The sequence below is a fragment of the Lepidochelys kempii genome, chromosome 7 (genome assembly GCF_965140265.1).
Source record: "Lepidochelys kempii isolate rLepKem1 chromosome 7, rLepKem1.hap2, whole genome shotgun sequence".
Taxonomy (NCBI): Eukaryota; Metazoa; Chordata; order Testudines; family Cheloniidae; genus Lepidochelys; species Lepidochelys kempii.
Genome location: NC_133262.1, coordinates 31,195,197 through 31,208,500, shown reverse-complemented (window position 1 = coordinate 31,208,500; position 13,304 = coordinate 31,195,197). Strand labels below are relative to the sequence as shown.

The window sequence follows — 13,304 nt, the reverse complement described above, 5'->3', positions numbered from 1 at the left end:
TCAGGCTATAGAGCCTTATACGTGACTATTATATCCTGCATCGGGGTGGGGGATGGCATAATGGAGAATTTAGACCTATGAAAATCTGTGGGGTGGCAACTGCCCCTGCCTGGCTCCCAGCCCCCTGCTCTCACCCACTAGACCCCCCTCCCTTAGAACACTCCCAGACCATCCCAGCCATCATCTGTTTAGGTACAGACTGAAAAGTGGGGGAAATACCCCTGGGGGTCCCCTCTCCATACCCCTCCCGCATCACAGCCCCAGAGGGGAAGGGCTCACAGCCTGACTGGGGGGGGGCACAACGGCCAAAGGGCTTGAACAAACAAAACTCTCCCTGGGGACAAATCCCAGGGTACTTGGTTTGCAGCCACTACTGCATTAGATGACAGACTGATGGGGCCAGATGCACACCTGGTGTAAACTGGGGTCAATGGAGTGATGCTGCTTTACACCAGCTGGGGATCTGGTCCCATTGACTCCAATGGAGTGATGCTGATTTACACCAGCTGGGGATCTGGTTCCAATGGAGTGACGCTGATTTACACGAGCTGAGGATCTGGCCCCATTGACTCTAATGGAGCAATGCTGATTTACACCAGCTGGGGATCTGGTCCCATTGACTCCAACGGAGCGACGCTGATTTACACCAGCTGGGGATCTGGTCCCATTGACTCCAATGGAGCGACGCTGATTTACACCAGCTGGGGATCTGGTTCCAATGGAGTGACGCTGATTTACACGAGCTGAGGATCTGGTCCCATTGACTCCAATGGAGCGACGCTGATTTACACCAGCTGGGGATCTGGCTCAGCTCGACCCCCTCCCCCCTCCTGACGGCTGCCCTTCATGACGACGCTGCATCATTATCCCCACAGCCCCTTTTTTCGGCTCCAAAAGGCCCCGTGAACCATAAAACAGGCGTTGCTCTCTCTGGCCCCTCTGCCATTTTAGCTGCAGGGGGCGGCGTGGGGGGGCCCTGCCGGCGTCCAGCTAGCAGGAAGCACCCCGGCTCTTCCTCCCGTTACACCGCGTTGCATCGCCCCGGCTAGCACAAATGCACAGCGCGCTGTAGATGTCGTCTGGCGCGCCAGTGGCATCGCAAGCGGTCTCCCCCGCGCTCCCCAGCAGCCGTGTGGGGGGTGTGTGTGTGTGTGTGTCTTTGCTCGCCCCCACCCCCAGCACACCAACCTTCACTCTGCTCCACACTTCATCCCTTGGCCTTAGCTCGCCCCACGCCGCGAGCCAGCCCTCCCTCCCCACCCCTCTGTTTGAACACCCCCCTCGCCGATTTCCTAGTCTGAGTCTCCATCCCTTTTTGCCTCGTTACTGGAATAAACTGGCCGGCTGGCGTGATAAACTTTGTGGAGGGAGAGAGCGATTGGACGCCAAACAGGTAAGCTTCCACCCCCAAATATATGTAGAGAGAGATTTGTTCGTATTGAAGCCCAGGATGCCTGGGTTCCAAACAGACCTCGCTTGCAAGGCTGCTCCGGGATTTGCAATGATAGCGTGGTTAAAATGCCCGGGCTCCACCGTACAGATTCACTGCTCTGGATTTGCCTAGCTTTCTAAGACTTTTCTGTGATTAAAACCCCATTATGTAGGGGTCTGTCCCTCAGCTGTTAGCTCATCGAGCTTATTTACTTTTGCTGGAGAAACCAGGGTTTTCCAAAAACCTGCAGCGCATTCAAATCCCCACTGCCTCTGTTCTCAAGTTGGGTGTTTTTTGTGCAATAGGGCAAAAGGATGGAGATGGTTTTGGGCACTGATTTTAAGGAGGAGTGGGGGTGGGGGGGAAGCTTGTGTGATTTGATTTCTCTGTCCCTACCTGGAATTAGTTATTTCACACAGGGGGAGGGAAAGTGAGGAGAGACCAGCAGACCAAAAATAAAAAAGACGGATTTGAGAATCGGCTAATGGGGGGTGGGAGGAATGCAAGCTGCTTTCCTGGGCAAGACTGATAGCCGCTGTGCCGTGAAGAGCTGGCTTTGCACCTGGAGAAGATGCAGCGGGGGGTGTGTGTGTGTGTGAGAATGTCTTTCCCATTAGACCCCAGAGTGAAATATATTTTGTGCTCCTTCACCTCTGCATGCGTGTTTCTTGTTGCTTTTCATGTACCGTTCCATTCATGCATACATGATAGCCATGCCAGTAGCTGAGTGCACAAACAGGGACATTCCAGCCACTTAAGGAAACAAGGTGCTCGGGTGAGCTTACACTTCAGTAACCTTTCTGAGCAACGGCAAAATATCCCCCCCCCCCCCAGCAGCTGGGTTGAAATCTGTTGCAAGGAATGAACCCACAATTTGGAGAATTTATTCCAATTTACGCTGTGTATTTTTTCTGGAGGGGGTTCCGGAAAGAAAAGCGATGCTCTGAATTTTGCAGCATTGCCCGATCCACATTCAACATTTCATTTCCTAGCAGGAGGGCAAATAATCCAAAACTCAACATCGAACACTGGCTGGTATGGACATAAAGCTGAGCTTTTTTGTCTTTTTAAACTGGATTCTGCTGTAAAGAAAAATTCTCCCTGGGGGCTCTAATCTTTTGCAACTTCTCAACCTGGGCAAAAGGATTTGGAATTCACATTTTCCAAATGGACCAGGAAAGTCAGGAACTTTCATTTAATTAATAATGTTTGCAAGGTGCTTCCACTATAGAGAAGAAGGGTTATGTTAGCTCTTAATCCTGCAAGGATTTAAACAGTTGCCCCCTTTTCTTCAAGGTGAATAAATCGAAGTAACAATTAACCCGCTCTCAGAAAAGCCAATATTTCCCTCCTTCTTAAAGTATATTTATAAGAAAGCAATGCGTGTATATTGTATTTGGTGGACTGGCTTCTATCAAAGCCCATGCACACACAGTGGTGTAACTCAATACACGACCTCTCCTTCGGATTTGATTTTACTTTGGATGGTGTTAGCTTGATATTTTTAATAAGCTGTTTGCTAGGGACTTTTCCTTTCCCAGCCTATGTTGAATAGAAAGAAGTGGGATCTATCTGTCTATTTATCTACCTGCATTAATTCTGGCGAGTCAGTCTGGACTTGTTCTGTGTCTGCTTTTGGGAAAGGCTCAATGGCCTGCAATCATAGTTCTTCCACTCAAAGGTGTTTTATGAAAACAGAAATATTTTATGCACTCTATTATATTTGGATCTGTGTGTCGCTCGCTTTCCTCTGGGGGGGGGAAGAACACCCCCACCCACCAAATAATCCTGCCACTGGTTTTGTGTGTGTGGTCCATGAAGAAGAAAAAAGATTTCTTGCAGTATCAGGGCCAGGGGCCCTGAGTGCTGAATTTTGAGCTGGGATTTTAAGACAGAAAGCTTTAAGACACCCCTTTCTATAATCTCTCTCTTTTTGCCCAGTTTGTGGCAAGAATTGAGGCCTGTGGAACTGTAGCAGGAGAAATGATACGGCAAAGTTTTAAAATAAAAATCAATTTTGTTGCCTTGAAAAGTGGGAAAAATTTCTGCTTTGGGGGATTTTGTGGCTGCTGTTAAAAGCTGAATAGCCCAAACATTGAGACTGTGTGGTGGGGTGGGGGCTGAAGTGCCAGCCAGGTAGCTGGATTTGCTTAAGGAAATAACATATTTAGGGCTGGGGAAAAGAAATGAATGCGAACTGGCTGCTGATGAAAGATGCGTGTATGTGGCAATGAAGGAAAATATTTGGGAGTGAAAATGATCTGCATCTGTGGACAGCGGAAGTCTTGTAGTGTATTAGACCAAACTTCTGGCTCTGTTGTGAATTGAACAGGCTGGCAAATAAGAGCAAAAAGAGGGTGGAAAAGCAGAAATACACTTTTGGAGTCCATGTCTGTGTTTTTTCCACCTGTGTCAGCAACACGGAGGGCCCATCTTGGATCATAGCATTCTGCTCTTATTCTGGGAAAGTAGGCTCGATTCCCCCCATCCCTGGATGAGGGGAGAGACACAATTCCCAGGTTCAGAAAGGCAGGGGCCCCAGATTCATAGAATCTGCAAACAAATAGCGGGAACCATTTCTTAGCATTAGGGCAAGTCACGGCCTCTGTTCAATCCCTGACCAGCTGGTTAGTTCACCACATTTCTGCCTCGCACGTGAACTCTGCCCTGCTTCCCCCGTTTCTGGTTTGCAAAGGCAGCCTGCAGGGGCTGGGAGGATCAAGCGGTGGGATCAAAACGGAGTCAGGATGCTTGGGCTCTATACCTAGCTCTGGCAAGGGAGTAGGTCTAAGGGTTAGAGTGGGGTTAGGGCTCGGAGCCAGGACTCCTGGGTTCTATTCCCAGCCCTGGGCTGGAAATGGGGGTCTATTGGGTTAAAACAGGGTGCGGAGGCTGGAGGTCAGGACTCCTGGGTTCCATTCTCAGCTGTTGCCTGGCGGGGTGCAGAAACATCCATGCCTCAGTTTCCCTGCCTCTAACACAGGGATAATGATGTTGACTTAGCAGCTGAAGAGACAGAGCACTGAAATACAAAGCTGCCCGAGAGATCAAATGAAAATGACCTGAAGTCCTCATGCTCCTTGTTTGGTTTTGACAAGGCTCTGAGTCAAAGAGGGTTGTGGAGGCGAATTAATGACGAGGTATGATCTGTATTGTGCTTGTGCCCAGGGCCCTGGTCATGGACCAGGCCCCCAGTGTGCCAGGTTCTGTATAGACACAGAGCAAAAAACTCAGCCCCTGGAAGGAAACCTGCAGACCTGCAGTCCAGAGTCGTGGGTATAGCAGCACCCCTGGCACACCCACGCTCCAGGCTGGGAGAGCCACTGTGCAGGGAGTGCTGGGCTTGGCGTGGTGTTCACTGTGCCATCATGAAGTTGCATATGCTGTCTGATACATATCACAGCCTGTCACACAATCACAAACACACACGCATGGTTTCACACAGCCATTCCCGCACACTCCCACTCCAAGAGGAAACCAGAGTAGAGACAAGGGAGCATGGTCGAGCGGCTAGGGCTCCTGGGCTCTATTGCTGGCTCTGTCACTGTCCTGCTGGGTGACCTTGAGCATGTCACGACCCCGCTTTGTGCCTCAGTTTCCCCCCTGCCCTTTGTTTGGACTGTTGCCCCCTGTGTCTGGGCAGCACCAGCTCTGATATTGGTCACAATACACATAATTAAAGACGAGATGAAAGCCAGGGTGGGATCGGCCAGAACTAGCAAAGCAAACGCTACCAAATCAAATCCAGTGGATTTCCCCACCCTCCCTCTAGTGGGAGATCCTTTGTCTGCTCTCACACTGCTAGGAATTCAGGGTAACTCTCAGCCACGGGTGTTGGAGCAAATGGCCCTCTTAGCACCCCATGGCCTGGTTTACAGTGCCTGCACACCTGGGTGCGGCTGTCCTACAGTCCCATTTCTCTGCTGCAGCCCAGCCAGCTGCTCCTGCACACGGGGTCAGAGCTGGGTGTGGGGAGCTGGAGCCAGCTTCCCTAGGCAAAGGGCGGAGGCAGCAACCACATCCTGGGAATCAAACCAGCAACTTCTGGGTCTTTCCAACAGAAGGCTCTGCTGCCAGGGCTGTAGCAGTCGCTACATAGTGCCTGGCCCCCATGGTGGGCCTGGCCTGCACAGCCAGTCCTTTTAGCGCAGGCGCCAGCATTAAGACCAAAGGGTCCTCGGTTCTAGGCCCACTGCCGGCACCACCACCTCCCCCAGGGCAGCTCACAAATCAGCACAGAACACGTCCTGCTTGTAGCTGATTCTTTTGCCCTTTGCACAACAGCAGTGGGACAGGACCACCCAGTGCAAATCACCGGTTGCTGAGCAGCTATGACGTGCAAGGCCTAGTTGTGGATACACGCTGCTGTGCTGGCTGAGGTCTTGGCCCTACAATGCAGCGGGCGCCGCTAGAGGACTCACCAGCTATTCAAAGGGATATAACCCAATTCCTATACTACTTCAGTGGTGACATGGACATGCCAGCTAGGCCACGCTGGCTCCACTAACACCCCCTGCCACACAAACACACACAGAGAGCAGCACAGCGTAAGATGGGTTTCTGTGTGGGCTGACTGACTGAGGGGAAAGGGCTCCTGGCTTCTATCCCCAGCGCTGGGAAGGGAAGGGAGTCTAGTGAGCATGTTCCCACTCTTTGCCTCAGTTTCCCCCTCTGTACAATGGGGATAATGATACTGACCTCTGCTGGAAAGTGTCTTTTGAGATCTACAGATGAACAGCACCATCAGAGAGCCAGGGATGAGTTTGTGTGTGTGTACACAGAGCTCCACCCACGTGATGCCATCCTGGGGTTTCAGTGACTGATGTAACAATTTTAACGGGTGCCATCAGTCCATTAGAGATGTTTGTTTCTCAGCTGCACTGCGCCTTGGGGAAGCCTCTCTGTGTGTGTATCTGTCTGTCTGTGACAGGATGTGTGTCTGTCAGTTGCAGGGGGGTCTGTATTGATTTTCACTCCTGTTTTTAAGGGGTTACATTCCAGTCCCACCCCCAGCCCTGCATCCCTCTGGATCCTGCCTCGCTCCACGCCCCGGAGGCTCCAACCCAGTGGGATGGGAAGTTCCGCTTTAGCCCAAGCGGGGCGGTGTTGGGAGGACGAGGGACACACATGGCCTGTGCAGATCACTCCTGCTCAGACGGATCAGCCCCACCATGGGCAGCTCGGGAGCATCAGCCTGAACAGGGACACGCAGTGTGACAAGTACTGTGCAGTGTAGTTGTGTTACATACACACATAGCACAGAGCAGTGCATCTTTAACACCACTACACACACACACAGAACGCAGTGTGTGTATATCTAACACCACTACACACACAGCATGCTATATATCTAACAAACACTGTGCACACACAGACACACACAGCACAGTGTATGTATATCTAACAACATTACACACAGAGAGTTTGTTGTGTATCTAACAATACTACACACACCCAGAGCATGGTGTATATCTAACACCATTATACACACATGGTAGCACAATCAGCTCTGTTTCCGCTGCATAATTTACTCAGTCTGCAATTATTTCATTCTCTTAACAAGGAAACAAAATGTGCCTCTAATTAGCCTGGACTGCACTTCCCCCGGCCGCCTCTACAAGGGCTCCCAGTCCTGCTAGAGACACAGCACAGCTGTGGGCTCCAGGTGGCGCTGTTAGGTTCAAGTGCTGGCCTGGGGCAAAAATGACCCAGGGTTCAATTGACCCAGGGGCAAAAATGACCCAGGGTTCAATTGACCCAGGGGCAAAAATGACCAGGGTTCAAAATGACCCAGGGGCAAAAATGACCAGGGTTCGATTCCTTGCTTGACCGTCTTGCTGTGTGACCTTGGGTAAGTTACTGCATTGCTCCTGGACGCTGCTCTCACCGATGAGATAATCCTTATTTGTCCATCGAGATGGTGAGCTCTTGAGGACAGGACTTTGCAGCACCTAGCACAATGGGCCCCAGTGTGGGTCAGGGTCTTCACAGCTCTGGGTTTGGTGATGCCCTGATCTCGGCTGGGCTCTGTGCAGTGCCTGTCACAATGGGGGCCCTGATCTCTCCTCCCAACTGAGATCAGGCCCCCCACTCCATGCTGGACGCTGCACAGACTCAGTGGGAGACAGACCCTGCCCAAACCGCAATCTAAAAAGATTCCTCCCTCCATCAGTGAAGACTGTTGCAAAATATTCCACAGAAAGGGGCTGTGGGGGCATCATTGGACATTCACCTCCTGAGAACTGGGATCACAAATGAGATGAGTTTTAAAAACTCAGCTGAGTTTACTTTTTTGTTCATGTCTCTAAACCATGCCAGGTTTTCATGACTCAATGGGAGGGCAGAATACCAAGACCAGCAGGGGGCTGTGGGTTGGGATTGGGGGGCACCAGCAGAGCTGGGGGTGCAGGCCGGGCTGGGATAGCAGGAGGCTGCGGGTTCGGACTGAAGGGCATGGAGGGGAACCTCGTGCACTATTCCCAGCACCAGCCGGTGTCAGCAGTTACCACTGCACTCCTAACCATGAAATACTCCGGATCTTGATGAAGAGAGCAGGGGCGAGGCGCTGATAATATTGAATGGCCCCGCTGACTGCAGCGACTGCAGGAACTGGCATCAGGCAGCACTCAGTGCCTCTGCTCTCTCCACTCGCCTACATGTCGCTTTGTGCCGGCAACTGGACCAGTGTGTTGGGGGAATCCATCCCCCAGGCCACAGAGACCTGCGCACCCATCAACACCCACTCGCTACAGAACTTAATTCTGCTGCTGTGGGGGCCCTATCCTACAAGCTTTAAGCTGACCCCTAGGAAAAGGGGGGGCAGAAATAGAGGAATTATTTAAAGGCTTTTCCTAATGTTCTTCCACTGGGATTGAGATGCATCAGCAGAGCTGGGGAAGGGGGGCAGGGCTGGGAGAGCAGGGGGCTGTGGGTTGAGATTGAGGGGCACAGGCAGAGCTGGGGGGAGCCCAGGGCTGAGATAGCAGGGGGCTGCAGGTCGGGATTGAGGGGCACTGGAGCTATATATGTGGAGATGCTGCGGGAAGAAAGGACTGCCACCTCCAAAGGACCAACACTCATTTGACCGGGGGGGATCAGGCCCCCATCTCCTCACATGGTTATTAATCCTGACCAGCCCACATGATACACTGTCCCTCACAGCAGCTGGCCCAAGCTACCTCAGCCCAGAGCCTGGCTGCTTACACGGATGGGAAGCCCAGAGAGAATTGTACGGGACACCTATGGGCTCAGGTCAGGAGCTAGCTATCCCCCATGGCCCCGCTAGGCTCCTCTCCACTTCCCGCAGCCTGCTAAGGGACCAGGGTTTCCCTGGGGAGCCTCTCTGCCCTTTTATTGCAGGAGGGTCAATGGGTTTTGTGGGGGCAGCCCGAGGTCTCCTGGGGGGTGGATGAATGATGGAATGCTAGGAGAGTGGGATGGGGGGATGGATCGGGAATGTCAGCCACGTAGGGGCTGGGTTTGGGATCCTTCTGCTCCCACATGGGGGGGCTCAACCCCTATTACAATGTGTTGTGCAGCTGTGCCCTGCTGGGTGCAGTACCGCCTGCTGACACCAGGGGTGCAAAAGCTGTAGCTCCCACAGGATGCAGTACATGCTGCTGCCACTAGGGGTGTGTGGAGCAGCTGCAGCACCCCCTGGCTGCTAGGAGGTGCAGAGCAGGGGATGCAGAGTCTGCTGGGGCCACTGCAGCTCAGGGAGGCATCTATCGAGATCGGGACATCTGTTGGGCTAGGCACTGCACAGACCCAGCTGGAGACGGGCTGTGCCCCCAGACCTCCCAGTCTGAGAGCTGCACTACACTAGGAAATTAGATGGACCCAGCTACGTCGCTCAGGGAGTGAAAAATCCACACTCCTGAGTAGTTAAGCCGACCTCAGTTCCTGTGTAGACAGCTATTGCTGCTCAGGGAGGGAGACTTACTACAGCCACGGGAGAACCCGTCCCATCGCTGCCAAGTATCTACACTGAAGCACCGCAGTAGCATATTAAGTGTAGCCAGACCCTACACAGTCAAAGGGTGAGAGGGGAAACAGGCACCAAGAGGGGAAAGGACTTGCAAAAGGTCAGTGGCAGAGCTGGGAATAGACCCCAGGCGTCCTGGCTCCCAGCCCCCTGCTCTAACCACTAGACCCCACTCCCCTCCCAGAGCTGTGGCTAGGACTCAGGTAGGGTCCCTGTTCAGAGCTTGAGGGCCCAGCTTTTCCCAGATGGCGCAGACAGGTCCCGACAGCAGGCCAGCACTGTGAAATTTAGCAATGGCTGTACCAGAAGAAAGCAGAAAGGACCTGGCTACCAGCCCACACTGGAGAGTGGGGCTCTTGTGCGCAAGATTTAGCACACGGCGGCCTTGTGCTATTGTGCAAGGTGCATCTCCCCACGCTGCCCCAGGGAGGATCAGCCACCTTTTGGGTGCAAGGGGCTCTTGCATCCTCTCCTGCTGTCTCTATAGCTCACCACAGCCTTGCACTGTTCTCACTGTGGCCTTGCCTGCTTGTGCCAGCCACGCCCACCCATGCCCAAGCCTCTTCTTGCCAGGATGCTGCTACAGGACACGTGCCACCATTTGTGTAAGTGGCTCTTATGCCCTTCCCAGCCCCTTCAGCTCCCCTCTGCCTTGCACCATTTTGCAACCTGCCTGTGGCTGAGCTGATTAGCAGCCTCCTTGTGCAAAGTGCTCGTGTGTCACTCACCCACCCAGCCGCCAGGCCAGCTTGGGGAGGGGACAGCGGTGGGGATCCATTAATGCAAGTTGGGGGGGGGGTCCCCTGCCAACTAGGAAAAGGGGAGGGTACCAGGCTGGAAGCATGAAAAGCCATGCTGTGCTCAGCAGGGCCAATGGCAATGGCCCCGAGTTGGGCAATGTCTGTCTGTCCTTCCAGCTCCCCTGCATGGCTCATTAAACTCTGCCAGATGCACAAGCCCTCAGCCTGTACTGTCCAGAGACGCAGAGGCAAAGCATTCTCCAGTCCCAACCCCACGCAGCGATCTCGGCGCGGGATGGGGTCTGCTCCCCCATCCACCCACATCAGCTTACTGGCTTCAGCTGAGTTGCTTTGCCTCAGGGTGAACAGAAGGGGATCATCTCAATGCTGCCTGAGTGGGAGCAGGGGGTCGGGGGGGCTGGGAGGTAGGACTCTTGGTTCTATCTCCCACTCTAGGAGCGGATTCCCTAGCTACTCTTCTCTGTCTCTCCTCCCATGGATCTCCAAGCAGGACTGTGGTGCCATCAAACCGAGCCCCTTTGCCAGGAGAGATGGACAGGGGGCCTGGTGGGACGAACTGGCAGGAGGAATGGGCTGGCACGAGACCAACAGGATCAGCCCCTGGCCCCTCGCTGGAGGGTCCACCCACACTGAGACAGCCATCTTCATTACACATCTAGCAACGCCTGCGCCCTCAGCTCCTCTCACTCCTATTAGGGGCATTTCCAGGGGACTCCCAGGGCCTGGGCTCGCCCATGATTTGTTTGCTGCCAGGAAAAAAGCGGGGTCAAGTGAATCAAAACCACATTTTCATTTAACCTCCAGGGTGGCTTTGGAATCCTGCCATTCCCATAGCTGTGGGGGTGGAGCCAGGTTGCCTGGGTGCAGTCTATGGCTAGGGCCGGGAGATTGGGAGGCAGGAGCCCTGGGCTCTATTCCCAGAGCTGGGAGGGATGTGGGGTCTAGTGGTTAGTGCAGAGGGTGGGCCCTGGGAGTCAGGACTCCTGGGTTCTATCCCCAGCTTCAAAGGCAATGGAATCTAGTGGGTTAAAGCAGGGGAGGAGTGGGGGGCTGGAGTCAGGACTACTGGGTTCTAGTCCCAGATCTGCTGCTTCCCTGCTGTGTGACTTCGGGTGAGTCTCTCCTCTGTGCCTCATTCTCCTCCCATCCTGTGTCTGTTCAGACTGTGAGCTCCGTGGAGCAGGACCTCTGCAGTGCCTGGCACAGCTGAGACCTTTGGGGCCTGTGCAGCACCCGGCACAAGTGAACCCCTGATCCCAGCCAGGGCCCTCAACCAGTACTGCAATACAACCAACAGCACGGGGGACCAAAGCTCAGAGCTCGCCCGCCTCGTTTGCATGGGGAAATTGGGGTCCACGTCCCCCTCCCCTACATGCAGGACACGCCCAAACCAAACGGTATTGGCATGTTCTGTGCTTGGCTGCAGCTCCAAGCCCTGGCTGATGGGATGCCTAATTAACCACGGACTGCACCCTCCACTAGCCATGGGAGCCCAGGCACCCAGCCAGCCCATTAGAACCTGTCTCCACGTGACTAATGCTTGCGAGTGAACTGGCCAAATATAAAAAAACAGAGAGGAAAGAGCTGAATTCGCTTGCAAGAAGAAATCTGGGGCAGCTGCTTATGGTCAAGAGCCAGGGCTCCTGGGATCTAGCCCAGGTCTGGGAGGGGAGTGGGGTCTAATGGTTAGATTGGGGGACTGGGAGCTAGGACTCCTGGGTTCTAGCCCCAGCTCTGGAACAGAAGTGGGGTCTCATGTTAGCGCTGTATAAGAGACATTTATTTGCTTTTGAGCCTTTAGGCATCATATTTTTCAGCTTTTCTACATAGTCACACGGGCTGGACTTTTTTTTAAGCACATAAACAAAAGCTAAGGGTAGCAGGGACCTACCTGCTCTGACTTCAAGCCCACGTGCTGCCTCAGTTTCCCTTCTCTCAGATGGGTTCTCCCAGCTCCCAACACTGGGTTTTTTCTCCCAGTTGCTGCAGTGACTTATCTGTCCAGCAACGTCATGACAATCCACCCATTCCAGAGTTCAGAACAAAGGCCAAACAGGAACTAACCCCCAAAACTCCCTCTCGGCCAATCCTTCAAGGGTCTTGCCCAGTTCCTAATTGTCATGAATTCTTCTGTTGGCTCCATCTTCCAGCCCTCCTAGCTGCAATCGGTTCCTTTGTCTGCCCCCTTGTTAGCAGTGATAGCTGCACCTCCCCCTGCCAGAGGGTGGCAGCATAGCGGGAACCCACATGGGAAATAAAAATAACTGTCTGCCTCTAACTGTCCTGTCCCCTTTCCAAGGCCTCTTCCTATATATCCAACTGCAGCCCTTCCCTGGCTGTTCTCCTGCTTCCCCTCCCAGCTATCCCTGGAGCTCTTGATTGATCACAGCTGCCCTTCATGCCCTGATTGCCTCACACTCATTCCGTACACCTGGGGAGGTGGGGCTCAGGCTGGCACAGGTGTGGCAGAATCCTCGCCCCACACTTAAAGGGCCAGCTCTCCGTGGGGCACTGAGAATATCAGGACTCTGGGACCTGGGCCTCGAAGTGAAATGTCATGAGAGCTGGCAACACTGAGTGGCAGAACGTGGTACTTGAAAACCCTCACCCAGACACCTCCTGATCATTGTTATTTAGTATTAGCCCTAGGAAAGTTTCCGATGGGATGTTTTCCCAGCCGTTTTGCCAAAATTCCACGGGAATGTGACGATCCTGCCAAATTTCATTGGGGGGGAGTGGGGAGCGGGAAATGACCCTGGAGACAGAACATGTTGATTTTTCATTCCAAAGTCACTTTCTGTTTCAAAATTTATTTTATTTTATATTATAAAAATACATATACTTTTCCCTCCAAAACTGTCCAAATTGAAACATTTGACTCCAAAGGATTTTTTTTCAAAAATTTCGAGATTGGCTGTTTGGTTCTGGTTTGGAACACAAACAGATTTTGGAATCATGGCATTTTCTGTGCAGCAGAAACGCTGCTTCCCGCACAGCTCTAATAATTCCTATTATTTATTATTTGCATGGAAGTCATGGACCCCATTGTGCCAGGCACTGTAAAACAGAGCAAAACACTGACCCTGCCCCAAAGAGCTGTCAATCTAAGTATAAGACTAGAGACAGC

At 53.0% G+C, this 13,304-nt stretch overlaps 2 protein-coding genes across 3 annotated transcripts in view; one reads left to right on the top strand and one right to left on the bottom strand.

Moving 5' to 3' along the window:
• The window catches only part of MACROD1 (mono-ADP ribosylhydrolase 1), a 185,176-nt gene that overhangs the window by 58,090 nt on the left and 113,782 nt on the right, over nt 1-13,304 (bottom strand). The window lies entirely within an intron of this gene.
• FLRT1 (fibronectin leucine rich transmembrane protein 1) overlaps nt 1,219-13,304 on the top strand; it is an 84,537-nt gene continuing 72,451 nt past the window's right edge. The window contains exon 1 of the transcript XR_012160114.1: nt 1,219-1,393. The gene's annotated coding sequence lies outside the window, so the exon portion shown is untranslated. The remainder of the gene's footprint in view (nt 1,394-13,304) is intronic.